This window comes from Podarcis bocagei (genome assembly GCF_964188305.1).
Source record: "Podarcis bocagei genome assembly, chromosome: 7".
Taxonomy (NCBI): Eukaryota; Metazoa; Chordata; class Lepidosauria; order Squamata; family Lacertidae; genus Podarcis; species Podarcis bocagei.
The window spans coordinates 92776169-92802620 of NC_138132.1; the positions used below are offsets into that span (position 1 = coordinate 92776169).

A 26452-nucleotide genomic window follows, 5' to 3' on the forward strand; every position below is an offset into this window, starting at 1 on the left:
TGCAATTTGTAACCCTCTTCTCTTCTTGTGTTGCAGGCCGCAAGGGGGCCTCTTTCCCATCTAGCCCCAGAAGTCAAGTGGTGGGCTCGTTCCAAAAAATCTAGCCTCCACTTTGCTCTCCACCAGGCTGCCAAGCATCTGGTAAGTTCCCTCTGCTTCATTGGCAGCTTTGCCCAGGCATGTCTCTGGGAGTGCAAGGCTCTTCTGCTGCGCTCTCAAGCCTCTCTGATGCCACTTCTCCTTTGTCTTTGCCCACAGAGCAAGACCTTCAGCAAGGACGTCCTTCGGAGTGCTGCCTTATCTTGCACGAAGCCGTCTGCCAACAGGCTGCCAGCAGTCTCCAGGGTGGCAGCTCTGCTTCTGGGTAAGTCAAGCAACGTTATTCCCTGGTAGGGATGGACAGAAACGTCTTGATAACAATGGCAGGGAGGATGGACATGTCCCCAGGCCACCTGCTAGGTAGGCCTCCATCTGTGCCCAGATCTTAGAATCATAGAATCATAGAATCATAGAGTTGGAATAAACCACAAGGGCCATCGAGTCCAACCCCCTGCCAAGCAGGAAACACCATCAGAGCACTCCTGACATATGGTTGTCAAGCCTCTGCTTAAAGACCTCCAAAGTAGGAGACTCCACCACACTCCTTGGCAGCAAATTCCACTGTCAAACAGCTCTTACTGTCAGGAAGTTCTTGCTCTGAGTGCTCCGTGAGCGTGGAGGCCTCTAGACACAGCAGAGCATACCTGTCCTCCTGCCGAGCTGCCTCTGTCTCTGCTTGCTTTGCACCGAGATGACGTCCCTTTTCTTGCCCCCCCCCCCTCTCTAGGTCATCTGGCTTTCCGGGATGCCAGTTTCATCCACGATCAAGACATGGCATCCTATGGAACATGTGAGTGAGACGTACGGAGGGCAGGGAGGGGTGCTTCTGCTGAGAAAGGTCTTCAGGGGAAGGCAAATTCTCAGATGTATGTTCAAACAGAGGTGTCACAAGATGCACATGCAAAGAGAATTGGAATGTGACTTCACTGCTGTCTCTCACACACAAACACACCTGAAGGCTGTTTTCATATTGTTGATGGATGGCTCTTTTCCTGTGTATCTCCACCTTGCTCAACCTTTCTCCCTTTCCACTCAGGGCTGGAAGAGATGCAGCAGCACGAGGAAGAAGGGCTCAGGCGGACAGGGAGGAGCTGCCTGAAGATCATGCAGCGGGCCTATAGACATCGGAAGAAAGGCAGGGTCCAGCGCTGTTTGAGGAGGCTGCTCCACTGTGTTCACAGGGAACCTTACCCACAGGACTTCCTGAGCTGCATGCCATGTGAGTGAGGCATCTGGGGGGCTAGTGGGACATCTGATGGGCTGTTTGGATGGGACGTTTCTCAACGAGCCCCTTTCTCCTCCTGACAGAACATCTGGAGTAGCGCCAAGGCAACGTGGACACCAGAGTTGTGCTGCAGAGATACCATGTTCTGCTCTCCGCGGGATCCAGTCTGGACCAGCGCCAAGAACATCAACACCATCAGGATTGACCAAGAGGAGTGGTGCTGCCCTCACGACTCTCCGTACGCAGCGGTAGGAAACCTTTTTGTTTTTGTGTTTCTTTTTGATGTTTATTTGATTGTTGATTTTATTGATTTTGAATCTCAGGGTGGTTCACAACACCAAGTATACGAAGCACAAAATAAATAATAAGAATACTCACTGCACAAAATTCATAATAAAAATATCAGAACATAATATAAATTAAAATAATAAAAACTTACTAAAAATAGCCACAAGATCAATGTATGCACACTAATAAACAATACAAGAGCCCTGAAACAACACTCCAGCCCACAAATACAAAATCTAAATCAACATAACACATTTAACAACCATTTAAAACAACCCCACCTTCTTGAAGAAGGCTGATATATTAGATTTAGAAGGTTGGAATACGAGGTTTGGATGGCACGCCTACCTAACATACAACAAAGTGGCAGTGCATAAGGACTTTTTAAATCATATAGTCAGAATTTCATTATACAAGGTCTGGGATAAGTACCACAGACTCTTAGAGCCCCAAATACCCTGGTGGGCATCCCCAGCGGAGATGATAACGGTAAAAAAGACAAACATGGACACAAATTGGGCAACTTAGCAACAATTAATAAAGGTAGAACAGGGCCAATTAAAAATCAAATTGTATGAAGAAATTAAACAGTATTGTAACGGCTGGATTCACTATCACCTAATAGTGCATATATTTAATCAGGATAAGAAAATTGGTTTTGGAGAAAAGAAGTCATTCTTACAAAAGGAATTAGTACAAATTAATAAAAAGACCCTATCTAGGATGTATGATCTACTTTTGGAATGGGAACTCAAGGATGAGATGCTAAAGGATGTTATGATAAAGTGGGTGCAGGATTTTGGCCACAACATAATGTTAGCTGTGGAAATTTGACATCAAGTTCACAGCATGTTATACAATAAGGGAGAATCTAATGAAAAATGATCTACCGGTGGTACCTAACCCCCGCCCCGAGGAATCGGCAAAAATCTATAAGCAAAAAACCAATGTGTGCTGGAGATGTAACACCGAGATAGGAACAATGTACCATATATGGTGGGGTTTAAGGAGATAAAAAGCTTTTGGAACAAAGTTCATGAAGAAATCATTAAGATTTTTTTAAAAAAATCATTCAACAAGAAACCAGAAGCGTATGTTGCAAGCATATAATCTTGATTCTTAAGATTTTAGGCACTTCTAGCCTTAACAATTTAAGCATTATTATCAGTATTTATGGTTATACATAAAACGTAAAGGTAAAACTCTTCCAGGTGGCCTTGCCACATTCCCCCCTTTCAAGCTTAGAAACAAGTTACAGTTGTTTCTCCAGCTTGACTCTCATGTTGAACCCCGGTATAGACAACTGTGTCTCTCAAGGGGATCTCTTCAGGGGGCATTTCACGAATTAGTCAAGCATACTCATGCTCTTCTTCTGCCGGAGGGGGGGCAGGGCTCGGTATATGGCCATGATGTGGGTTTCAGTGAGATTCTTAATGCTTTGGGCCACCATTCCTCTGACTAGAGATATGCAGCAAGGGGTGATGCAAAGAAGTATTAGGAAGACTAATCCTCCTACCGCAATGGCGGTCAAAAGGCTATGTAACCATCCTACTCCTGGGACCCAAGACCACATCCATTCCCAAGGATTCTGACTGGGTTGGTTATCATTTATAAGGGCCTGTAATTTTGGCAACTCGTTCTCAATAGTGTTGTTGAGGTCATGAAACTTCACTCTGCAGTTGCCTTCCGGGATATTTTACAAAAACCTCCTGATTTGGCAAGGAGATAGTCAAGAGCAAGTCTATTAGCTGCTGCTATCTGGTTCAAATCCTCAATCTCGGACTGCAACTGTCGGAGGATATGTGTAGTGACATTGATGGTTTTCTCCAACCTGCATGTTAGGGCAAATAGTGCTTCACGATTTTGTTCAGCCACAACTCCCGGATGTATGCCGATGACGAGGATGCTAACGAAGCCTCCACCGACAGCACCACAGACCGGTCCAGGAAAATCTCATCACTGCACTGTTCCCCTTGGACTTCTCTCCTCTTTCTGTTTCTAAGAGAGGGTAGAGGAGGAAAAGCCTCCACAGTCACAGGGAAAGTAAAGGCACCTATTCCCACACACTGATAATTACCAGGATGGTAATTAGTGGCTAGTCCATTATACAAGAACCAACAGATGGATCTCTGTCCAGTGAAGTTGACTGTATATTGGGGAAAGTATGGATACAGATCTGAGGATGTGGTGTTGCTTTGGTAAGAGGCATTGAAGGAACCCCACAACCAAAACTTATCAGTGCACTATAATCAAAATAAAAAAATTCCTTCCAGTAGCACCTTAAAGACCAACTAAGTTAGTTCTTGGTATGAGCTTTCGTGTGCATGCACACTTCTTCAGATACACTGAAACAGAAGTTGCCAGATCCTTCTATATAGTGAGAAGGTGGGGAGGGGTGTTACTCAGAAGGGTGGTGGGAATGGGAGGTAGGCAGATAGCTGAGAGAGCCTGTTGACGACTCAACGACTGTAATAGGTCTTACAGGAAAAGGCAAGGGGTGAGAGGGTGAGAAATGGTTTAGTCATGTATAGTGAGATAAGAATCCAATGTCTTTGTTCAGCCCAGGTCTTTCCATGGTTTTAAGTTTGGTAATGAGTTGTAATTCAGCAGCTTCTCTTTCCAGTCTATTTCTGAAATTCCTTTGTAGTAAAACAGCTACTTTGAGATCTTGTATAGAATGTCCTGGGAGATTGAAGTGTTCTCCTACTGGTTTCTCTGTTTTGTGATTCTTGATGTCAGATTTATGTCCGTTTATTCTTTGGCGTAAGGTTTGGCCTGTTTGTCCAATATAGAGAGCTGAAGGGCACTGTTGGCATTTGATGGCATACACAATGTTAGACGATGAGCAATTAAATAGTCCCGAGATGGTATGTGTGATGTTGTTGGGGCCAGTAATGGTGTTGTCCGGGTGTATGTGGCAGCAAAGTTGGCATCTGGGTTTATTGCAGGCTCTGGTGCCAGTGTCAGTGTTAAGTCTGGTTGTAGTATTATTGTGGGTTAGGAGTTGTTTAAGATTGGGTGGCTGTCTGTAGGCAATGAAAGGTCTTCCTCCCAGAGCTTGAGAAAGAGAACTGTCATTGTCCAGGAGAGGTTGTAGATCTCTGATGATGCGTTGTACTGTTTTAACTTGGGAGCTGTATGTGATGACTAGAGGTGTTCTGTTATTTTCTTTTTTGGGTCTGTCTTGCAGCAAGTTCTCTCTGGGTATCAGTCTGGCTCTGTTGATCTGTTGTCTAACTTCATCTGCTGGGTATTTTAGTTCTGAGAAGGTTTGCTGTAGATCTCTTAGGTGAGAGTCTCTGTCTGTAGAATTGGAACAGATGCGGCTGTAACGTAGTGCCTGGCTATATACAATGGACTGTTTGGTATGTTTGGGATGGTAGCTAGAGGCATGTAGATATGTTTGTCGGTCAGTTGGTTTGCGGTATAAGGTGGTGTCTATGCGCCCATCCTGTATTTTTATAGTAGTGTCCAAAAAATGTATTTCTTGCATAGATTGATTCATTGTAAGGTTGATTGTGGGGTGAAAATCATTAAATTTCTGGTGAAAGGTGTCCAGGGTCTGTTGACCATGTGTCCAGATGATAAAAATATCGTCAATGTATCGCAGGTACAAGAGAGGTTTGAGTGGGTAGGAGTTCAGGAAACGTTGTTCTAAATCTGCCATGAAGATGTTGGCATACTGTGGGGCCATGCGGGTGCCCATTGCTGTGCCGCTGATCTGAAGGAACAGGTCATCACCGAATTTGAAGTTGTTGTGGGTAAGGACAAATTGGCAGAGTTTGGTGGCAAGGTCCGCTGTGGTTTTATCTGATATGGTGTTCCTTATAGCTTGTAAACCATCGTTGTGTGGGATGTTGGTATACAGAGATTCCACATCCATAGTAGCTAGTATAGTATTGTTGGGAAGATTATTTAAAGATTGTATTTTCCTCAGAAAATCTGTGGTGTCACGTACATAGCTGGGAGCATTGATGGCATATGGTTTCAGAACAGAGTCCATATAACCGGAGACACCCACTGTAACAGTGCCAATACCTGAAATGATGGGGCGTCCTGGATTTCCTGGTTTGTGTATTTTAGGTAGAAGATAGAAAGTTCATGATGACAAAACTGACTACATTCAGGAGGCTCACAGACAACTTTCCAATACCGCCTTTTACACAAAATTGGACTCAGACCCCACACAAGAATACAAGAAAGAACTAAACAAGATTGTTAAGGAGCTACCCCCACACATCCAAGAACAGATCCTCACCAACACACCAACAGAACCTCGACTTTCTCATCAGAGATCTACAACCTCTCCTGGACAATGACAGTTCTCTTTCTCAAGCTCTGGGAGGAAGACCTTTCATTGCCTACAGACAGCCACCCAATCTTAAACAACTCCTAACCCACAATAATACTACAACCAGACTTAACACAGACACTGGCACCAGAGCCTGCAATAAACCCAGATGCCAACTTTGCTGCCACATACACCCGGACAACACCATTACTGGCCCCAACAACATCACACATACCATCTCGGGACTATTTAATTGCTCATCGTCTAACATTGTGTATGCCATCAAATGCCAACAGTGCCCTTCAGCTCTCTATATTGGACAAACAGGCCAAACCTTACGCCAAAGAATAAACGGACATAAATCTGACATCAAGAATCACAAAACAGAGAAACCAGTAGGAGAACACTTCAATCTCCCAGGACATTCTATACAAGATCTCAAAGTAGCTGTTTTACTACAAAGGAATTTCAGAAATAGACTGGAAAGAGAAGCTGCTGAATTACAACTCATTACCAAACTTAAAACCATGGAAAGACCTGGGCTGAACAAAGACATTGGATTCTTATCTCACTATACATGACTAAACCATTTCTCACCCTCTCACCCCTTGCCTTTTCCTGTAAGACCTATTACAGTCGTTAAGAGTCGTCAACAGGCTCTCTCAGCTATCTGCCTACCTCCCATTCCCACCACCCTTCTGAGTAACACCCCTCCCCACCTTCTCACTATATAGAAGGATCTGGCAACTTCTGTTTCAGTGTATCTGAAGAAGTGTGCATGCACACGAAAGCTCATACCAAGAACTAACTTAGTTGGTCTTTAAGGTGCTACTGGAAGGAATTTTTTTATTTTGACTATGGCAGACCAACACGGCTACCTATCTATTATCAGTGCACTGTGTGTAATTTCCCAGCCAACCTTTATGTTGGTGGTGCTGGACATGCGGCCAATCTTTCCATTTGGCGTTCCATGATCCAGAGGCATAACAACAAAAGCACAAGCCCTGGGTGGTTCTGGAGAACCGGAAATATCAGTAGGAGGTAACATTCATTTCAGAAGGAGGTGTCGCGAAAAGGCCACTTTGATTATACAGCAGGCCTGCCAAGACAATGTCAGGGTCCCTGATTAGTCCTGGGATGAGGGACATGTCAGCTACCTTTCTAGGATTTCATAATAAAGGGTGACATTTTCGCCATATATTTGAAACATCTGCTTAGCATGCTTTACAGAAACATTCTCTTTTGTCATTGGTCTCCTCAAGGTCAAGATTCACATCAGGGTTAACATCAACTTCATCACGATCAAGGAACTCCATGGGTTCAAGGAGACCAAGGATAACAACAACTCTTTCTGTGCTGAGGTCCCTACAGGTAAGTGATTGACCTCTACTATTTCTTCTAGGGTCACTATTGCATATCCTGTCTTCCTTTTCCCTTCCCAGATGAAGCTGCTCCCGTCCATGAAATATTCCACATCAGGGTTCTTCAGAGGCTCATCTTTCCGGTCAGGGCGACTGGAGTACACCTCATCCATTACTTGGAGGCAGTCATGGGGCTCATAGTCCTCTGCCTCGGGGAGAGGCAATAGAGTGGCAGGGTTCAGGGTATTTACAACTTGCAGGTGCACCTGTGGGTTTTCACACAAGAGTCCTTGATATTTAGCCATGCGATCATTGGAAAGCCAGTATCTCTCTTTGTATTCCATAAGAGTTAAGACCGCAGGTGGCACATTCACATATATTTCCTGTCCAAATGTGAATTTGAATGCCTTCTTGACTAATAGAGCCGTGGTGTCTACTGCTCGTAGGAAACCTTTAGCTACTGAGTCAATAGTTCAGACAAATAGGCCACAGGTCTCTTCCAGCTGCCCATCCTTTGGGTCAGGACTCTTGCTGCCACCCCCCTTTCTTCATGTACATACAACTGAAAGGGCTTATTTGGGTTTGGCAGTCCTAGGGCTGGGGCCTGCATGAGCTTGGATTTCATTGAAGGCCTCCCTCTGCTCAGTGAGCCACTCAAAATGATGTTCTCTTTTCCCTTAGTGCTTTCATAAAGGGGCCCGGCAAGGTTGCTGAAATTTGGGATCCAGATGCGGCAGAAGCCTGCTGCTCCCAGGAATCCGTGGGGCTGTCTGTGGTTAGTGGGTTCTTTAATAATGCAAATAGCTTCCTTCCATTCAGGCCTCAATGCCCTTTGTTGATGGGAAATGTCAAATCCCAAATATCTCACAGTCTTTTGGCAAATTTGGGCCTTTTTGAGGGATACCTAATATCCAGCCTCCAATAATAGGTGCAACAATTCCTCTGTGGCCTCCTTACAGGTCTGATACTCATCACAAGCCACTATCAAGTATAAACGTACTGAAGAAGACCTTTTCCCCAGGTACTGATTTGAATTTAGCCATCCATACTTCAAAAAATTATTTAAATGTTACTTTATACTTTATATTAATTCTTTATACTTTTCTATTTTTTTCCTTTTTATTAAGTTTCATGTGCATAGCCATAAAAGAACACCAAATCAACCATTACAAAAAACAAAAAAAACAAAAAAGCAAAACAAAAAACAAAAACAACCCCCCCACCAAAAAAATCCCAGATATCTTATTTTTTTGCCACTTTGATTCCATACTGCATTTCCAGTTTTTCAATTTCCTCCTTTCCCACATTCTTGGTCAGCATTTTTGTCTTTAGTTTATTTGATTTGAAACCGGATAACTTGCGAAATTCATCTAACGCTAAGTCCCGCCCCGCTCCGATTGGCCGCGGAGAGCTGCCTGCAGTCCCGGGAACAGCACAGCTCTGCGAGGCCACCGGGAGCCGGGGGCGAAGCCCCGCCCCGCTCCCGATGGCCGTGCAGAGCTGCCTGCAGTCCCGGGATCAGTGCAGCTCTGCGCGGCCACCGGGAGCCGGGGGCGAAGCTCCACCCCACTCCGGAAGGCCGCACAGAGCTGCGCTGATCCCGGGACTGCAGGCAGCTCTGCGCTGCCAACCGGAGCGGGGCGGGACTTCGCGCCCCGCTCCCGATGGCCACTCAGAGCTGCACTGATCCCAGGACTGCAGGCAGCTCTGCGCAGCCATCCCGAGCGGGGCGGGACTTAGCGCCCCGCTCCCGATGGCCGCGCAGAGCTGCGCTGATCCCAGGACTGCAGGCAGCTCTGTCTCTAGTATGTATTATTTTAGGGTTTAAAATCAAAGAAAGTGATAGATTAAGACTGAAGGAGGAAATTTCTCTGGAAGAAATAGAGAATGTAGTTAAATCATTTAAAAGTAAGAAATCCCCAGGATTAGATGGAGTTACGGCAGACTTTTATAAAGAAGCAATTGATATCCTGGGCTCAGAACTGAAAAAAGTATTTAATAATATCTTAGAAGGGGGGGGGGGGAGCCCCAGATACTTGGAAACTAGCGGAAATAGTAGGGACTGAAAAACCACAAAAGGACCCTACAGAGGTGGGCTCATACAGACCAATTAGCCTATTAAATCAAGACTATAAGATATTTACAAAGATCTTGGCAAGGCGACTGGAAAAGGTACTACCTAAAATAATTAAGGAAGATTAATATGGATTTGTTCAGGGAAGATACATAGGCCATCCTATAAGAAATGTGTGAAATGTATTAACAAGCAGGGTAAAAGGAAAATTGGTGGTTTTAAAATTGGATGTGTATAAGGCCTTCGACACGATTAGACATAAGTTCTTATGGAGTATTATGCAGGAGGGAGGATTAGGAGAGAACTTTGTGGAAGCAATCCGGGAATTGTATAGAGAAGGGAAGGCTGTGGTCAGAGTGAATGAGGGGGTTTCAGATCAATTCACTATACAAAGAGGAGTTAAACAAGGATGTTCACTTTCACCACTACTATTTGTATTAGGTATGGAGTACTTGGCAGACAGAATACAAAACTCAGTAAGGATAAAAGGATATAAGAAAGGAAAGGAAGAAATTAAGTTAAAGATTTATGCAGATGATATCCTATTATTATTTACAAACCCCTTAGAGGGTGTAAGAGAATTTATGATAATCCTGAAGAACTTTAAAGAAGAGTCGGGATTGGGTGGAAATTTGGAGAAGTCTGAAATTTTATTTGGGGATGTAAATAAAGAGGAGAAGAAGGAAATTGCAAAAATGACAAAGATGGATATCAATAGGAAAAAAATTGAATACTTGGGGGTAAATCTTATTGAAAATAGTGCTAGGATTCTAGATGTAAATTACAAAGAAGCGTGGAGAAAGATCAAGAAGGATATAAAATCATGGAAAAATAAGAATTTATCTATTCTAGGTAGGGTTGGAGCAGTTAAAATATTTTTATTTTTTTATTTTTATTTTTATTTTTTATTTTTATTTTTTATTTATTTATTTCAAGTAATTACACTGCCCATTAGGAAAATATGGTTCAAAACAGGGAATAAGGTATTTAAAAATTGGATTTTTGGAAGTAAAAGAGTTAGAACCCCAGACATAGTAAATTATTCATCTCAAGAAGAGATGGGATGGGCAATACCGAACTTAGAATTTTACTATGAAACGTTCCAATTGAAAAATCGAATAGGTATTGGATATAAGGAAGGGATTAAATGGATAAGGCTGGACAATGAAATAAATTAATAGGAAGAGAAGGGCTATTCAATAGAGATCTTAACATGGCTTTTAAGAAGACAATAGGCGAAACCCCGCCCCGCTCCGGATGGCCGAGCCAAGCTGCCTGCAGTCCTGGGATCAGCGCTGCTCTGCAGGGCCATCGGGAGCGGGGCGCGAAGTCCCGCCCCGCTCCGGAAGGCGGCGCAGAGCTGCCTGCAGTCCCGGGATCAGCGCAGCTCTGCGAGACCACCGGGAGCCTGGGGCGAAGCCCCGCCCCGCTCCTGATGGCTGCGCAGAGCTGCCTGCAGTCCCGGGATCAGTGCAGCTCTGCGCGGCCACCGGGAGCCGGGGGCGAAGCTCCACCCCACTCCGGAAGGCCGCGCAGAGCTGCCTGCAGTCCCGTGATCAGTGCAGCTCTGCGCGGCCACCGGGAGCCGGGGGCGAAGATCCACCCCACTCCGGAAGGCCGCGCAGAGCTGCCTGCAGTCCCGTGATCAGTGCAGCTCTGCGCGGCCACCGGGAGCCGGGGGCGAAGCTCCACCCCACTCCGGAAGGCCGCGCAGAGCTGCCTGCAGTCCTGGGATCAGCGCAGCTCTGCACGGCCATCCGGAGCGGCCGGGACTTAGTGCCCCGCTCCGGATGGCGACGCAGAGCTGCCTGCAGTCCCGGGATCAGCACAGCTCTGCGCGGCCACCGGGAGCCGGGGGCGAAGTTCCGCTCCGCCCCTGATGGCCGTGCAGAGCTGCCTGCGGTCCCGGGATCAGCGCAGCTCTGCGCGGCCTCTGGGAGCCGGGGACAAAGCCCCGCCCTGCTCCGGATGGCGGTGCAGAGCTGCCTGCAGTCCTGGGATCAGCGCAGCTCTGCACGGCCATCGGGAGCAGGGCGCTAAGTCCCGTCCCGTTCCTGATGGCGGCGCAGAGCTGCCTGCAGTCCCGGGATCAGCGCAGCTCTGTGCATCCATCGGGAGCCAGGAGTGAAGCCCCGTCCCGCTCCCGATGGCGGCGCAGAGCTGCCTGCGCTCCTGGGATCGGCACAGCTCTGCGCCGCCATCCGGAGTGGGGCTTCGCCCCCGGCTCCCGGTGGTCTCGCAGAGCTGCACTGACCCCGGGACTGTAGGCAGCTCTGCGCGGCCATCCAGAGTGGGGCGGGACTTAGCGCACCGCTCCCGATGGCCGCTCAGAGCTGCGCTGATCCCGGGACTGCAGGCAGCTCTGCGAGACCACCGGGAGCCGGGGGCGAAATCCCGCCCCGCTCCTGGTCCCGGGACTGCAGGCAGCTCTGCGTCGCCATCCAGAGCGGGGCGGGACATCGAGTCCCGCTCCCGATGGCCGCGCAGAGCTGCGCTGATCCCGGGACTGCAGGCAGCTCTGCGTGGCCATCGGGAGCGGGGCGGGGCTTCGCCCCCGGCTCCCGGTGGCCTCGCAGAGCTGCGCTGATCCCAGGACTGCAGGCAGCTTTGTCTCTAGTATGTATTATTTTAGGATTTAAAATCAAAGAAAGTGATAGATTAAGACTGAAGGAGGAAATTTCTCTGGAAGAAATAGAGAATGTAGTTAAATCATTTAAAAGTAAGAAATCCCCTGGATTAGATGGAGTTACGGCAGACTTTTATAAAGAAGCAATTGATATCCTGGGCTCAGAACTGAAAAAAGTATTTAATAATATCTTAGAAGGGGGGGGGCGAGCCCCAGATACTTGGAAACTAGCGGAAATAGTAGGGACTGAAAAACCACAAAAGGACCCTACAGAGGTGGGCTCATACAGACCAATTAGCCTATTAAATCAAGACTATAAGATATTTACAAAGATCTTGGCAAGGCGACTGGAAAAGGTACTACCTAAAATAATTAAGGAAGATCAATATGGATTTGTTCAGGGAAGATACATAGGCCATCCTATAAGAAATGTGTGAAATGTATTAACAAGCAGGGTAAAAGGAAAATTGGTGGTTTTAAAATTGGATGTGTATAAGGCCTTCGACACGATTAGACATAAGTTCTTATGGAATATTATGCAGGAGGGAGGATTAGGAGAGAACTTTGTGGAAGCAATCCGGGAATTGTATAGAGAAGGGAAGGCTGTGGTCAGAGTGAATGAGGGGGTTTCAGATCAATTCACTATACAAAGAGGAGTTAAACAAGGATGTTCACTTTCACCACTACTATTTGTATTAGGTATGGAGTACTTGGCAGACAGAATACAAAACTCAGTAAGGATAAAAGGATATAAGAAAGGAAAGGAAGAAATTAAGTTAAAGATTTATGCAGATGATATCCTATTATTATTTACAAACCCCTTAGAGGGTGTAAGAGAATTTATGATAATCCTGAAGAACTTTAAAGAAGAGTCGGGATTGGGTGGAAATTTGGAGAAGTCTGAAATTTTATTTGGGGATGTAAATAAAGAGGAGAAGAAGGAAATTGCAAAAATGACAAAGATGGATATCAATAGGAAAAAAATTGAATACTTGGGGGTAAATCTTATTGAAAATAGTGCTAGGATTCCAGATGTAAATTACAAAGAAGCGTGGAGAAAGATCAAGAAGGATATAAAATCATGGAAAAATAAGAATTTATCTATTCTAGGTAGGGCTAGAGCAGTTAAAATATTTTTATTTTTTTATTTTTATTTTTATTTTTATTTTTTATTTTTATTTTTATTATTTATTTATTTATTTCAAGTAATTACACTGCCCATTAGGAAAATATGGTTCAAAACAGGGAATAAGGTATTTAAAAATTGGATTTTTGGAAGTAAAAGAGTTAGAACCCCAGAAATAGTAAATTATTCATCTCAAGAAGAGATGGGATGGGCAATACCGAACTTAGAATTTTACTATGAAACGTTCCAATTGAAAAATCGAATAGGTATTGGATATAAGGAAGGGATTAAATGGATAAGGCTGGACAATGAAATAAATTAATAGGAAGAGAAGGGCTATTCAATAGAGATCTTAACATGGCTTTTAAGAAGACAATAGGCGAAGTCCCGCCCCGCTCCGGAAGGCGGCGCAGAGCTGCCTGCAGTCCCGGGATCAGCGCAGCTCTGCGAGACCACCGGGAGCCTGGGGCGAAGCTCCACCCCGCTCCTGATGGCTGCGCAGAGCTGCCTGCAGTCCCGGGATCAGCGCAGCTCTGTGCATCCATCGGGAGCCGGGGGCGAAGCCCCGCCCCGCTCCTGATGGCTGCGCAGAGCTGCCTGCAGTCCCGGGATCAGCGCAGCTCTGCGCGGCCACCGGGAGCCGGGCGAAGCCCCGCCCCGTTCTGGAAGGCCACGCAGAGCTGCATGCAGTCCCGGAATCAGTGCAGCTCTGCGCGGCCACCAGGAGCTGGGGGCGAAGCCCGGCCCAGGTCCGGATGGCCGAGCAGAGCTGTGCCGATCCCAGGAGCCCAGGCAGCTCTGCACCGCCATCGGGAGCGGGACGGGGCTTCACTCCTGGCTCCCGATGGATGCACAGAGCTGCGCTGATCCCGGGACTGCAGGCAGCTCTGCGTCGCCATCCAAAGCGGGGCGGGACTTAGCGCCCCGCTCCCGATGGCCGCTCAGAGCTGCACTGATCCCGGGAACAGCACAGCTCTGCGAGGCCACCGGGAGCTGGGGGCGAAGCCCCGCCCCGCTCCCGATGGCGGCACAGAGCTGCCTGGAGTACCGGGATCAGCACAGCTCTGTGCGGTTGCTCCGGATGTCCGCGCCGAGCTGCCTGCAGTCCAGGGATCAGCGCAGCTCTGTGCATCCATCGGGAGCCGGGGGCGAAGCCCCGCCCCGCTCCTGATGGCTGCGCAGAGCTGCCTGCAGTCCCGGGATCAGTGCAGCTCTGCGTGGCCACCGGGTGCCGGTGGCGAAGCTCCACCCCACTCCGGAAGGCCGCGCAGAGCTGCCTGCAGTCCCGGGATCAGTGCAGCTCTGCGCGGCCACCAGGAGCCGGGGCGAAGCCCCGCTCCGCTCCCGATGGCGGCACAGAGCTGCCTGCAGTCCCGGGATCAGCGCAGCTCTGTGCATCCATCGGGAGCCGGGGGCGGAGCCCCGCCCCGCTCCTGATGGCTGCGCAGAGCTGCCTGCAGTCCCGGGATCAGCGCAGCTCTGCGCGGCCACCGGGAGCCGGGCGAAGCCCCGCCTCGCTCTGGAAGGCCACGTAGAGCTGCATGCAGTCCCGGAATCAGTGCAGCTCTGCGCGGCCACCAGGAGCTGGGGGCGAAGCCCGGCCCAGGCCCGGATGGCCGAGCAGAGCTGTGCCGATCCCAGGAGCCCAGGCAGCTCTGCACCGCCATCGGGAGCGGGACGGGGCTTCACTCCTGGCTCCCGATGGATGCACAGAGCTTAGCTGATCCCGGGACTGCAGGCAGCTCTGCACCGCCATCCGGAACGGGACGGGACTTAGCGCCCCGCTCCCGATGGTCATGCAGAGCTGCGCTGATCCCAGGACTGCAGGCAGCTCTGCACCGCCATCCGGAGCAGGGTAGGGCTTTGCCCCCGGCTCCCAGAGGCCGCGCAGAGCTGCGCTGATCCCGGGACGGCAGGCAGCTCTGCACGGCCATCAGGGCCGGGGCGGGGCTTCGCCCCCGGCTCCCGGTGGCCGCGCAGAGCTGCGCTGATCCCGGGACTGCAGGCAGCTCTGCGTCGCCATCCGGAGCGGGGCGCTAAGTCCCGTCTGCTCCGGATGGCCGCGCAGAGCTGCGCTGATCCCGGGACTGCAGGCAGCTCTGCGTCGCCATCCAAAGCGGGGCGGGACTTAGCGCCCCGCTCCCGATGGCCGCTCAGAGCTGCACTGATCCCGGGAACAGCGCAGCTCTGCGAGGCCACCGGGAGCTGGGGGCGAAGCCCCGCCCCGCTCCCGATGGCGGCACAGAGCTGCCTGGAGTCCCGGGATCAGCACAGCTCTGCGCGGTTGCTCCGGATGTCCGCGCCCAGCTGCCTGCAGTCCCGGGATCAGCGCAGCTCTGTGCATCCATCGGGAGACGGGGGCGAAGCCCCGCCCCGCTCCTGATGGCTGCGCAGAGCTGCCTGCAGTCCCGGGATCAGTGCAGCTCTGCGTGGCCACCGGGTGCCGGTGGCGAAGCTCCACCCCATTCCGGAAGGCCGCGCAGAGCTGCCTGCAGTCCCGGGATCAGCGCAGCTCTGCGCGGCCACCGGGAGCCGGGGCGAAGCCCCGCCCCGCTCCTGATGGCCACGCAGAGCTGCCTGCAGTCCCGGGATCAGCGCAGCTCTGCGCGGCCACCAGGAGCCGGGGCGAAGCCCCACCCCGCTCCCGATGGCCGCGCAGAGCTGCCTGCAGTCCTGGGATCAGCGCAGCTCTGCACGGCCATCCGGAGTGGCCAGGACTTAGCGCCCCTCTCCGGATGGCGACGCAGAGCTGCCTGCAGTCCCGGGATCAGCGCAGCTCTGCGCGGCCACCGGGAGCCGGGGGCGAAGCCCCGCCCCGTTCCCGATGGCGGGGCAGAGCTGCCTGCAGTCCCGGGATCAGCTAAGCTCTGTGCATCCATTGGGAGCCAGGAGTGAAGCCCTGTCCTGCTCCCGATGGCGGCGCAGAGCTGCCTGCGCTCCTGGGATCGGCACAGCTCTGCTCGGCCATCCGGACCTGGGCCGGGCTTCGCCCCCAGCTCCTGGTGCCCGCGCAGAGCTGCACTGATTCCGGGACTGCAGGCAGCTCCTGATGGCTGCGCAGAGCTGCCTGCAGTCCCGGGATCAGTGCAGCTCTGCGTGGCCACCGGGTGCCGGGGGCTAAGCTCCACCCCACTCCGGAAGGCCGCGCAGAGCTGCCTGCAGTCCCGGGATCAGCGCAGCTCTGCGCGGCCACCGGGAGCCGGGGCGAAGCCCCACCCCGCTCCTGATGGCCACGCAGAGCTGCCTGCAGTCCCGGGATCAGTGCAGCTCTGCGTGGCCACCGGGTGCCGGGGGCTAAGCTCCACCCCACTCCGGAAGGCCGCGCAGAGCTGCCTGCAGTCCCGGGATCAGCGCAGCTCTGCGCGGCCACCGGGAGCCGGGGCGAAGCCCCACCCCGCTCCTGATGGCCACGCAGAGCTGCCTGCAGTCCCGGAATCAGCGCAGCTCTGCGCGGCCACCAGGAGCCGGGGCGAAGCCCCGCCCCGCTCCCGATGGCCGCGCAGAGCTGCCTGCAGTCCTGGGATCAGCGCAGCTCTGCACGGCCATCCGGAGTGGCCAGGACTTAGCGCCCCGCTCCGGATGGCGACGCAGAGCTGCCTGCAGTCCCGGGATCAGCGCAGCTCTGCGCGGCCACCGGGAGCCAGGGACGAAGCCCCGCCCCGCTCCCGATGGCCGCGCAGAGCTGCCTGCAGTCCTGAGATCAGCGCAGCTCTGCACAGCCATCCGGAGTGGCCAGGACTTAGCGCCCCGCTCCGGATGGCGACGCAGAGCTGCCTGCAGTCCCGGGATCAGCGCAGCTCTACGCGGACACCGGGAGTTGGGGGCGAAGCCCGGCCCAGGTCCGGATGGCCGAGCAGAGCTGTGCCGATCCCAGGAGTGCAGGCAGCTCTGCGCGGCCATCAGGAGCGGGACGGGGCTTCACTCCTGGCTCCCGATGGATGCACAGAGCTTAGCTGATCCCGGGACTGCAGGCAGCTCTGCGTCGCCGTCCGGAGCGGGGCGCTAAGTCCCGGCAACTCCGGATGGCCGTGCAGAGCTGCGCTGATCCCAGGACTGCAGGCAGCTCTGCTCGGCCATCAGGAGCGGGGCGGGGCTTCGTCCCTGGCTCCCGGTGGCCGCTCGGAGCTGCGCTGATCCCGGGACTGCAGGCAGCTCTGCGCAGCCATCAGGAGCGGGGCGGGGCTTCGCCCCCGGCTCCCGGTGGTCTCGCAGAGCTGCGCTGATCCCGGGATGCCGGCAGCTCTGCGCGGCCTTCCGGAGCGGGGGGGACTTAGCCATCCGGAGCAGGGCGGGGCTTCGCCCCCCGGCTCCCAGTGCCCGTGCAGAGCTGTACTGATCCTGGGGCTGCAGGCAGCTCTGCGCCGCCATTCAGAGTGGGGCGGGACTTAGCGCCCCGCTCCCGATAGCCGCACAGAGCTGTGCTGATCCCGGGACTGTAGGCAGCGCTGCGACGCCATCCGGAGCGGGGCGGGACTTAGCGCCACACTCCCGATGGCCATGCAGAGCTGCGCTGATCCCGGGATGCCGGCAGCTCTGCGCCGCCATCGGGAATGAGGCGGGGCCTCGCCCCTGGCTCCCGTTGCCCGCGCAGAGCTGCGCTGATCCCGGGATGCCGGCAGCTCTGCGCGGCCTTCCGGAGCGGTGGGGACTTAGCACCACTGTCCCGATGGCCATGCAGAACTGCGCTGATCCCGGGATGCCGGCAGCTCTGCGCCGCCATCTGCAGTGGGGTGGGACTTCGCGCCCAGCTCCCGATGGCCGCGCAGAGCTGCGCTGATCCCGGGACTGCTGGCAGCTCTGCGGCGCCATCTGGAGCGGGGCGCTAAGTCCCGCCCCGCTCCGGATGGCGGTGCAGAGCTGCCTGCAGTCCCAGGATCAGCGCAGCTCTGCGCGGCCACCGGAAGCCACGGGCGAAGCCCCCTTCTCCCAGTGGCCGCGCAGATCATCGCTGATCACGGGACTGAACGCAGCTCTGCACCGCCATCCAGAGCGGGGCGGGACTTAGTGTCCCGCTCCCGATGGTTGAGCAGAGCTGCGCTGATCCCAGGAGTGCAGGCAGCTCTGCGCGGCCATCGGGAGCGGGGCGGGACTTCGCCCCTTTCTCCCAGTGGCCACGCAGATCTGCGCTGATCCCGGGACTGCTGGCAGCTCTGCGGCGCCATCTGGAGCGGGGCGCTAAGTCCCGGCCGCTCCGGATGGCCTTGCAGAGCTGCGCTGATCCCCGGACTGCAGGCAGCTCTGTGCCGCCAACCGGAGCGGGGCGGGACTTCGCGCCCCGCTCCCGATGGCCGTGCAGAGCTGCGCTGATCCCAGGACTACAAGTAGCTTTGCGCGGCCATCCAGAGCGGGGCGGGATTTAGCGCCCCGCTCCCGATGGAAGCTCAGAGCTGCACTGATCCCGGGTACAGTGCAGCTCTGTGAGGCCACTGGGAGCCGGGGGCGAAGCCCCGCCCCGCTCCCGATGGTGGCACAGAGCTGCCTGCAGTCCCGGGATCAGCACTGCTCTGGGCGGTTGCTCCGGATGGCCGCGCACAGCTGCTTGCAGTCCCGGGATCAGCGCAGCTCTGCGCGGCCACCGGGAGCCGGGGCGAAGCCCCGCCCCGCTCTGGAAGGCGGTGCAGAGCTGCCTGCAGTCCTGGAATCAGTGCAGCTCTGCGCGGCCACCGGGAGCTGGGGGCGAAGCCCGGCCCAGGTCCGGATGGCCGAGCAGAGCTTTGCCGATCCCAGGAGCGCTGTCAGCTCTGCGCCGCCATCGGGAGCGGGACTGGGCTTCACTCCTGGCTCCCGATGGATGCACAGAGCTTAGCTGATCCCGGGACTGCAGGCAGCTCTGCGCCGCCCTCGGGAACGGGACGGGACTTAGCGCCCCGCTCACGATGGCCGTGCAGAGCTGCGCTGATCCCGGGACCGCAGGCAGCTCTGCACCGCCATCCGGAGCAGGGCGGGGGTTTGCCCCCGGCTCCCAGAGGCAGCGCAGAGCTGCGCTGATCCCGGGACCGCAGGCAGCTCTGCACCGCCATCCGGAGCGGGGCGGGACTTCGCGTCCCGCTCCCGATGGCCGTACAGAGTTGCGCTGATCGCAGGACTGCAGGCAGCTGTGCGCGGCCATCGGGAGCGGGGCGGGGCTTCGCCCCTGGCTTCCGGTGGCCGCGCAGCGCTGCGCTGATCCCGGGACTGCAGGCAGCTCTGCGCCGCCATCCAGAGCGGGGCGGGACTTCGCGTCCCGCTCCCGATGGCCACACAGAGCTGCCCTGATCCCAGGACTGCAGGCAGTTCTGCGCGGCCATTGGGAGCGGGGCGGGGCTTCGCCCCCTTCTCCCAGTGGCCGCGCAGATCTGCGCTGATCACAGGACTGCAGGCAGTTCTGCGCGGCCATTGGGAGCGGGGCGGGGCTTCGCCCCCTTCTCCCAGTAGCCGCGCAGATGTGCGCCGATCACAGGACTGCAGGCAGCTCCGCGCCGCCATCCAGAGCGGGGAGGGACTTAGCGTCCCGCTCCCGATGGTTGAGCAGAGCTGCACTGATCGCAGGAGTGCAGGCAGCTCTGCGCGGCCATCGGGAGTGGGGCAGGACTTCGTCCCCTTCTCCCAGTGGCCGCGCAGAGCTGCGCTGATCCCGGCACTGCAAGCAGCTCTGCGCCGCCATCGGGAACAGGACGGGACTTAGCGCCCTGCTCCCCATGGCCGTGCAGAGCTGCGCTGATCCCTGGACTGCAGGCAGCTCTGCACCGCCATCCGGAGCAGGGCGGGGCTTTGCCCCCGGTTCCCAGAGGCAGCGCAGAGCTGCGCTGATCCCGGAACCGCAGGCAGCTCTGCACGGCCATCAGGGGCGGGGCGGGGCTTCGCCCCCCAGCTCCCGGTGGCCGCGCAGAGCTGCGCTGATCCCGGGACTGCAGGCAGCTCTGCTTCGCCATCCGGAGCAGGGCGCTAAGTCCCGGCTGCTCCGGATGGCCGTGCAGATCTGCGCTGATCCCAGGACTGCAGGCAGCTCTGCGCGGCCATCGGGAGCGGGCGGGGCTTCGTCCCTGGCTCCCGTTGGCCTCGCAGAGCTGCGCTGATCCCGGGACTGCAGGCAGCTCTGCGTCGCCATCCAGAGCGGGGCGGGACTTCGCGTCCCGCTCCCGATGGCCGTGCAGAGCTGCGCTGATCCCAGGACTGCAGGCAGCTGTGCGCGGCCATCGGGAGCGGGGCGGGGCTTCGCCCCTGGCTTCCGGTGGCCGCGCAGAGCTGCTCTGATCCCGGGACTGCAGGTAGCTCTTCGCCGCCATCTGGAGCGGGGCGGGACTTCGCGTCCCGCTCCCGATGGCCGCGCAGAGCTTCGCTGATCCCAGGACTGCAGGCAGTTCTGCACGGCCATTGGGAGCGGGGCGGGGCTTCGCCCCCTTCTCCCAGTGGCCGCGCAGATCTGCGCCGATCACAGGACTGCAGGCAGCTCTGCGCTGCCATCCAGAGTTGGGAGGGACTTAGCGTCCCGCTCCCGATGGTTGAGCAGAGCTGCGCTGATCGCAGGAGTGCAGGCAGCTCTGCGCGGCCATCGGGAGCGGGGCGGGACTTCGTCCTCTTCTGCCAGTGGCCGCGCAGAGCTGCGCTGATCCCGGCACTGCAGGCAGCTCTGCGCCGCCATCGGGAACAGGACGGGACTTAGCGCCCCGCTCCCGATGGCCTTTCAGAGCTGCGCTGATCCCGGGACTGCAGGCAGCTCTGCGGCGCCATCCGGAACGGGGCGCTAAGTCCCGGCCGCTCCGGATGGCCGCACAGAGCTGCGCTGATCCCAGGACTGCAGGCAGCTCTGCGCGGCCATCAAGAGCGGGGCGGGACTTAGCGCCCCGCTCCCGATGGCTGCTCAGAGCTGCAATGATCCCTGGAACAGCGCAGCTCTGCGAGGCCGCCTTGAGCCGGGGGCGAAGCCCCGCCCCGCTCCCGATGGCCGCGCAGAGCTGCCTGCAGTCCCGGGATCAGTACAGATCTGCGCTGCCTCTGGGAGCCGGGGGCAAAGCCCCGCCCTGCTCCCGATGGCGGTGCAGAGCTGCCTGCAGTCCTGGGATCAGCGCAGCTCTGCACGGCCATCGGGAGCGGGGCGCTAAGTCACGTCCTGTTCCCGATGGCGGCTCAGAGCTGCCTGCAGTCCCGGGATCAGCGCAGCTCTGTGCATCCATAGGGAGCCAGGAGTGAAGCCCCGTCCCGCTCCCGATGGCCGTGCAGAGCTGCGCTGATCCCAGGACTGCAGGCAGCTCTGCGCGGCCATCAGGAGCGGGGCGGGACTTCACTCCTGGCTCCCGATGGATGCACAGAGCTTAGCTGATCCCGGGACTGCAGGCAGCTCTGCGTCGCCGTCCGGAGCGGGGCGCTAAGTCCCGGCAACTCCGGATGGCCGTGCAGAGCTGAGCTGATCCCAGGACTGCAGGCAGCTCTGCTCGGCCATCGGGAGCGGGGCGGGGCTTCGTCCCTGGCTCCCGGTGGCCGCTCAGAGCTGCGCTGATCCCGGGACTGCAGGCAGCTCTGCGCAGCCATCAGGAGCGGGGCGGGGCTTCGCCCCCGGCTCCCGGTGGTCTCGCAGAGCTGCGCTGATCCCGGGATGCCGGCAGCTCTGCGCGGCCTTCCGGAGCGGGGGGGACTTAGCCATCCGGAGCAGGGCGGGGCTTCGCCCCCCGGCTCCCAGTGGCCGTGAAGAGCTGCACTGATCCTGGGGCTGCAGGCAGCTCTGCGCCGCCATCCAGAGTGGGGCGGGACTTAGCGCCCCGCTCCCGATAGCCGCACAGAGCTGTGCTGATCCCGGGACTGTAGGCAGCGCTGCGACGCCATCCGGAGCGGGGCGGGACTTAGCGCCACACTCCCGATGGCCACGCAGAGCTGCGCTGATCCCGGGATGCCGGCAGCTCTGCGCCGCCATCGGGAATGAGGCGGGGCCTCGCCCCTGGCTCCCGTTGCCCGCGCAGAGCTGCGCTGATCCCGGGATGCCGGCAGCTCTGCGCGGCCTTCCGGAGCGGTGGGGACTTAGCACCACTGTCCCGATGGCCACGCAGAACTGCGCTGATCCCGGGATGCCGGCAGCTCTGCGCCGCCATCTCCAGTGGGGTGGGACTTCGCGCCCCGCTCCCGATGGCCGCGCAGAGCTGCGCTGATCCCGGGACTGCTGGCAGCTCTGCGGCGCCATCTGGAGTGGGGCGCTAAGTCCCGGCCACTCCGGATGGCCGTGCAGAGCTGCGCTGATCCCAGGACTACAAGTAGCTTTGCGCGGCCATCCAGAGCGGGGCGGGATTTAGCGCCCCGCTCCTGATGGACGCTCAGAGCTGCACTGATCCCGGGTACAGCGCAGCTCTGTGAGGCCATGGGGAGCCGGGGGCGAAGCCCCGCCCCGCTCCCGATGGCGGCACAGAGCTGCCTGCAGTCCCGGGATCAGCACTGCTCTGCGCGGTTGCTCCGGATGGCCGCGCACAGCTGCTTGCAATCCCGGGATCAGCGCAGCTCTGCGCGGCCACCGGGAGCCGGGGCGAAGCCCCGCCCCGCTCTGGAAGGCCGTGCAGAGCTGCCTGCAGTCCTGGAATCAGTGCAGCTCTGCGCGGCCACCGGGAGCTGGGGGCGAAGCCCGGCCCAGGTCCGGATGGCCGAGCAGAGCTTTGCCGATCCCAGGAGCGCAGGCAGCTCTGCGCCGCCATCGGGAGCGGGACTGGGCTTCACTCCTGGCTCCCGATGGATGCACAGAGCTTAGCTGATCCCGGGACTGCAGGCAGCTCTGCGCCGCCATCGGGAACGGGACGGGACTTAGCGCCCCGCTCACGATGGCCGTGCAGAGGTGTGCTGATCCCGGGACCGCAGGCAGCTCTGCACGGCCATCAGGGGCGGGGCGGGACTTCGCGTCCCGCTCCCGATGGCCGTGCAGAGTTGCGCTGATCGCAGGACTGCAGGCAGCTGTGCGCGGCCATCGGGAGCGGGGCGGGGCTTCGCCCCTGGCTTCCGGTGGCCGCGCAGAGCTGCGCTGATCCCGGGACTGCAGGCAGCTCTGCGCCGCCATCCAGAGCGGGGCGGGACTTCGCGTCCCGCTCCCGATGGCCACGCAGAGCTGCGCTGATCCCAGGACTGCAGGCAGCTCTGCGTGGCCATCGGAAACGGGGCGGGGCTTTGTCCCCGGCTCCCGGTGGCCGTGCAGAGCTGCGCTGATCCCGGGACTGCAGGCAGCTCTGCGCGGCCATCAGGAGAGGGGCGGGGCGTCTCACCGGCTATCGGTGGTTGCGCAGAGCTGCGCTGATCCCAGCACTGCAGGCAGCTCTGCGCGGCCATCCGGAGCGGGGCGGGGCTTCGCCCCCTTCTCCCAGTGGCCGCGCAGATCTGCGCCGATCACAGGACTGCAGGCAGCTCTGCGCTGCCATCCAGAGTTGGGAGGGACTTAGCGTCCCGCTCCCGATGGTTGAGCAGAGCTGCGCTGATCGCAGGAGTGCAGGCAGCTCTGCGCGGCCATCGGGAGCGGGGCGGGACTTCGTCCTCTTCTGCCAGTGGCCGCGCAGAGCTGCGCTGATCCCGGCACTGCAGGCAGCTCTGCGCCGCCATCGGGAACAGGACGGGACTTAGCGCCCCGCTCCCGATGGCCTTTCAGAGCTGCGCTGATCCCGGGACTGCAGGCAGCTCTGCGGCGCCATCCGGAACGGGGCGCTATGTCCCGGCCGCTCCGGATGGCCGCACAGAGCTGCGCTGATCCCAGGACTGCAGGCAGCTCTGCGCGGCCATCAAGAGCGGGGCGGGACTTAGCGCCCCGCTCCCGATGGCTGCTCAGAGCTGCAATGATCCCTGGAACAGCGCAGCTCTGCGAGGCCGCCTTGAGCCGGGGGCGAAGCCCCGCCCCGCTCCCGATGGCCGCGCAGAGCTGCCTGCAGTCCCGGGATCAGTACAGATCTGCGCTGCCTCTGGGAGCCGGGGGCAAAGCCCCGCCCTGCTCCCGATGGCGGTGCAGAGCTGCCTGCAGTCCTGGGATCAGCGCAGCTCTGCACGGCCATCGGGAGCGGGGCGCTAAGTCACGTCCTGTTCCCGATGGCGGCTCAGAGCTGCCTGCAGTCCCGGGATCAGCGCAGCTCTGTGCATCCATAGGGAGCCAGGAGTGAAGCCCCGTCCCGCTCCCGATGGCCGTGCAGAGCTGCGCTGATCCCAGGACTGCAGGCAGCTCTGCGCGGCCATCAGGAGCGGGGCGGGACTTCACTCCTGGCTCCCGATGGATGCACAGAGCTTAGCTGATCCCGGGACTGCAGGCAGCTCTGCGTCGCCGTCCGGAGCGGGGCGCTAAGTCCCGGCAACTCCGGATGGCCGTGCAGAGCTGAGCTGATCCCAGGACTGCAGGCAGCTCTGCTCGGCCATCGGGAGCGGGGCGGGGCTTCGTCCCTGGCTCCCGGTGGCCGCTCAGAGCTGCGCTGATCCCGGGACTGCAGGCAGCTCTGCGCAGCCATCAGGAGCGGGGCGGGGCTTCGCCCCCGGCTCCCGGTGGTCTCGCAGAGCTGCGCTGATCCCGGGATGCCGGCAGCTCTGCGCGGCCTTCCGGAGCGGGGGGGACTTAGCCATCCGGAGCAGGGCGGGGCTTCGCCCCCCGGCTCCCAGTGGCCGTGAAGAGCTGCACTGATCCTGGGGCTGCAGGCAGCTCTGCGCCGCCATCCAGAGTGGGGCGGGACTTAGCGCCCCGCTCCCGATAGCCGCACAGAGCTGTGCTGATCCCGGGACTGTAGGCAGCGCTGCGACGCCATCCGGAGCGGGGCGGGACTTAGCGCCACACTCCCGATGGCCATGCAGAGCTGCGCTGATCCCGGGATGCCGGCAGCTCTGCGCCGCCATCGGGAATGAGGCGGGGCCTCGCCCCTGGCTCCCGTTGCCCGCGCAGAGCTGCGCTGATCCCGGGATGCCGGCAGCTCTGCGCGGCCTTCCGGAGCGGTGGGGACTTAGCACCACTGTCCCGATGGCCACGCAGAACTGCGCTGATCCCGGGATGCCGGCAGCTCTGCGCCGCCATCTCCAGTGGGGTGGGACTTCGCGCCCCGCTCCCGATGGCCGCGCAGAGCTGCGCTGATCCCGGGACTGCTGGCAGCTCTGCGGCGCCATCTGGAGTGGGGCGCTAAGTCCCGGCCACTCCGGATGGCCTTGCAGAGCTGCGCTGATCCCCGGACTGCAGGCAGCTCTGCGCCGCCAACCGGAGCGGGGCGGGACTTCGCGCCCCGCTCCCGATGGCCGTGCAGAGCTGCGCTGATCCCAGGACTACAAGTAGCTTTGCGCGGCCATCCAGAGCGGGGCGGGATTTAGCGCCCCGCTCCCGATGGAAGCTCAGAGCTGCACTGATCCCGGGTACAGCGCAGCTCTGTGAGGCCATGGGGAGCCGGGGGCGAAGCCCCGCCCCGCTCCCGATGGCGGCACAGAGCTGCCTGCAGTCCCGGGATCAGCACTGCTCTGCGCGGTTGCTCCAGATGGCCGCGCACAGCTGCTTGCAATCCCGGGATCAGCGCAGCTCTGCGCGGCCACCGGGAGCCGGGGCGAAGCCCCGCCCCGCTCTGGAAGGCCGTGCAGAGCTGCCTGCAGTCCTGGAATCAGTGCAGCTCTGCGCGGCCACCGGGAGCTGGGGGCGAAGCCCGGCCCAGGTCCGGATGGCCGAGCAGAGCTTTGCCGATCCCAGGAGCGCAGGCAGCTCTGCGCCGCCATCGGGAGCGGGACTGGGCTTCACTCCTGGCTCCCGATGGATGCACAGAGCTTAGCTGATCCCGGGACTGCAGGCAGCTCTGCGCCGCCATCGGGAACGGGACGGGACTTAGCGCCCCGCTCACGATGGCCGTGCAGAGGTGTGCTGATCCCGGGACCGCAGGCAGCTCTGCACGGCCATCAGGGGCGGGGCGGGACTTCGCGTCCCGCTCCCGATGGCCGTGCAGAGTTGCGCTGATCGCAGGACTGCAGGCAGCTGTGCGCGGCCATCGGGAGCGGGGCGGGGCTTCGCCCCTGGCTTCCGGTGGCCGCGCAGAGCTGCGCTGATCCCGGGACTGCAGGCAGCTCTGCGCCGCCATCCAGAGCGGGGCGGGACTTCGCGTCCCGCTCCCGATGGCCACGCAGAGCTGCGCTGATCCCAGGACTGCAGGCAGCTCTGCGTGGCCATCGGAAACGGGGCGGGGCTTTGTCCCCGGCTCCCGGTGGCCGTGCAGAGCTGCGCTGATCCCGGGACTGCAGGCAGCTCTGCGCGGCCATCCGGAGCGGGGCGGGGCTTCGCCCCCGGCTCCCAGTGGCCGCGCAGAGCTGCACTGATCCCGGGACTGCAGGCAGCTCTGCGCCGCCATCCAGAGTGGGGCGGGACTTAGCACCCCGCTCCCGATAGCGGCACAGAGCTGTGCTGATCCCGGGACTGTAGGCAGC

General features: G+C 58.0%; 1 long non-coding RNA gene across 1 annotated transcript; it reads left to right on the top strand.

Annotated features, from left to right (window-relative positions):
- The first annotated feature begins 26 nt into the window (after nt 1-26).
- On the top strand, nt 27-8273 carry LOC308590833. Its single transcript, XR_014009923.1, has 7 exons — nt 27-141; nt 259-364; nt 827-889; nt 1136-1318; nt 1408-1572; nt 7166-7274; nt 8224-8273. It is a non-coding gene; the product is annotated as an uncharacterized lncRNA (long non-coding RNA).
- Nucleotides 8274-26452: the final 18179 nt, after the last annotated feature.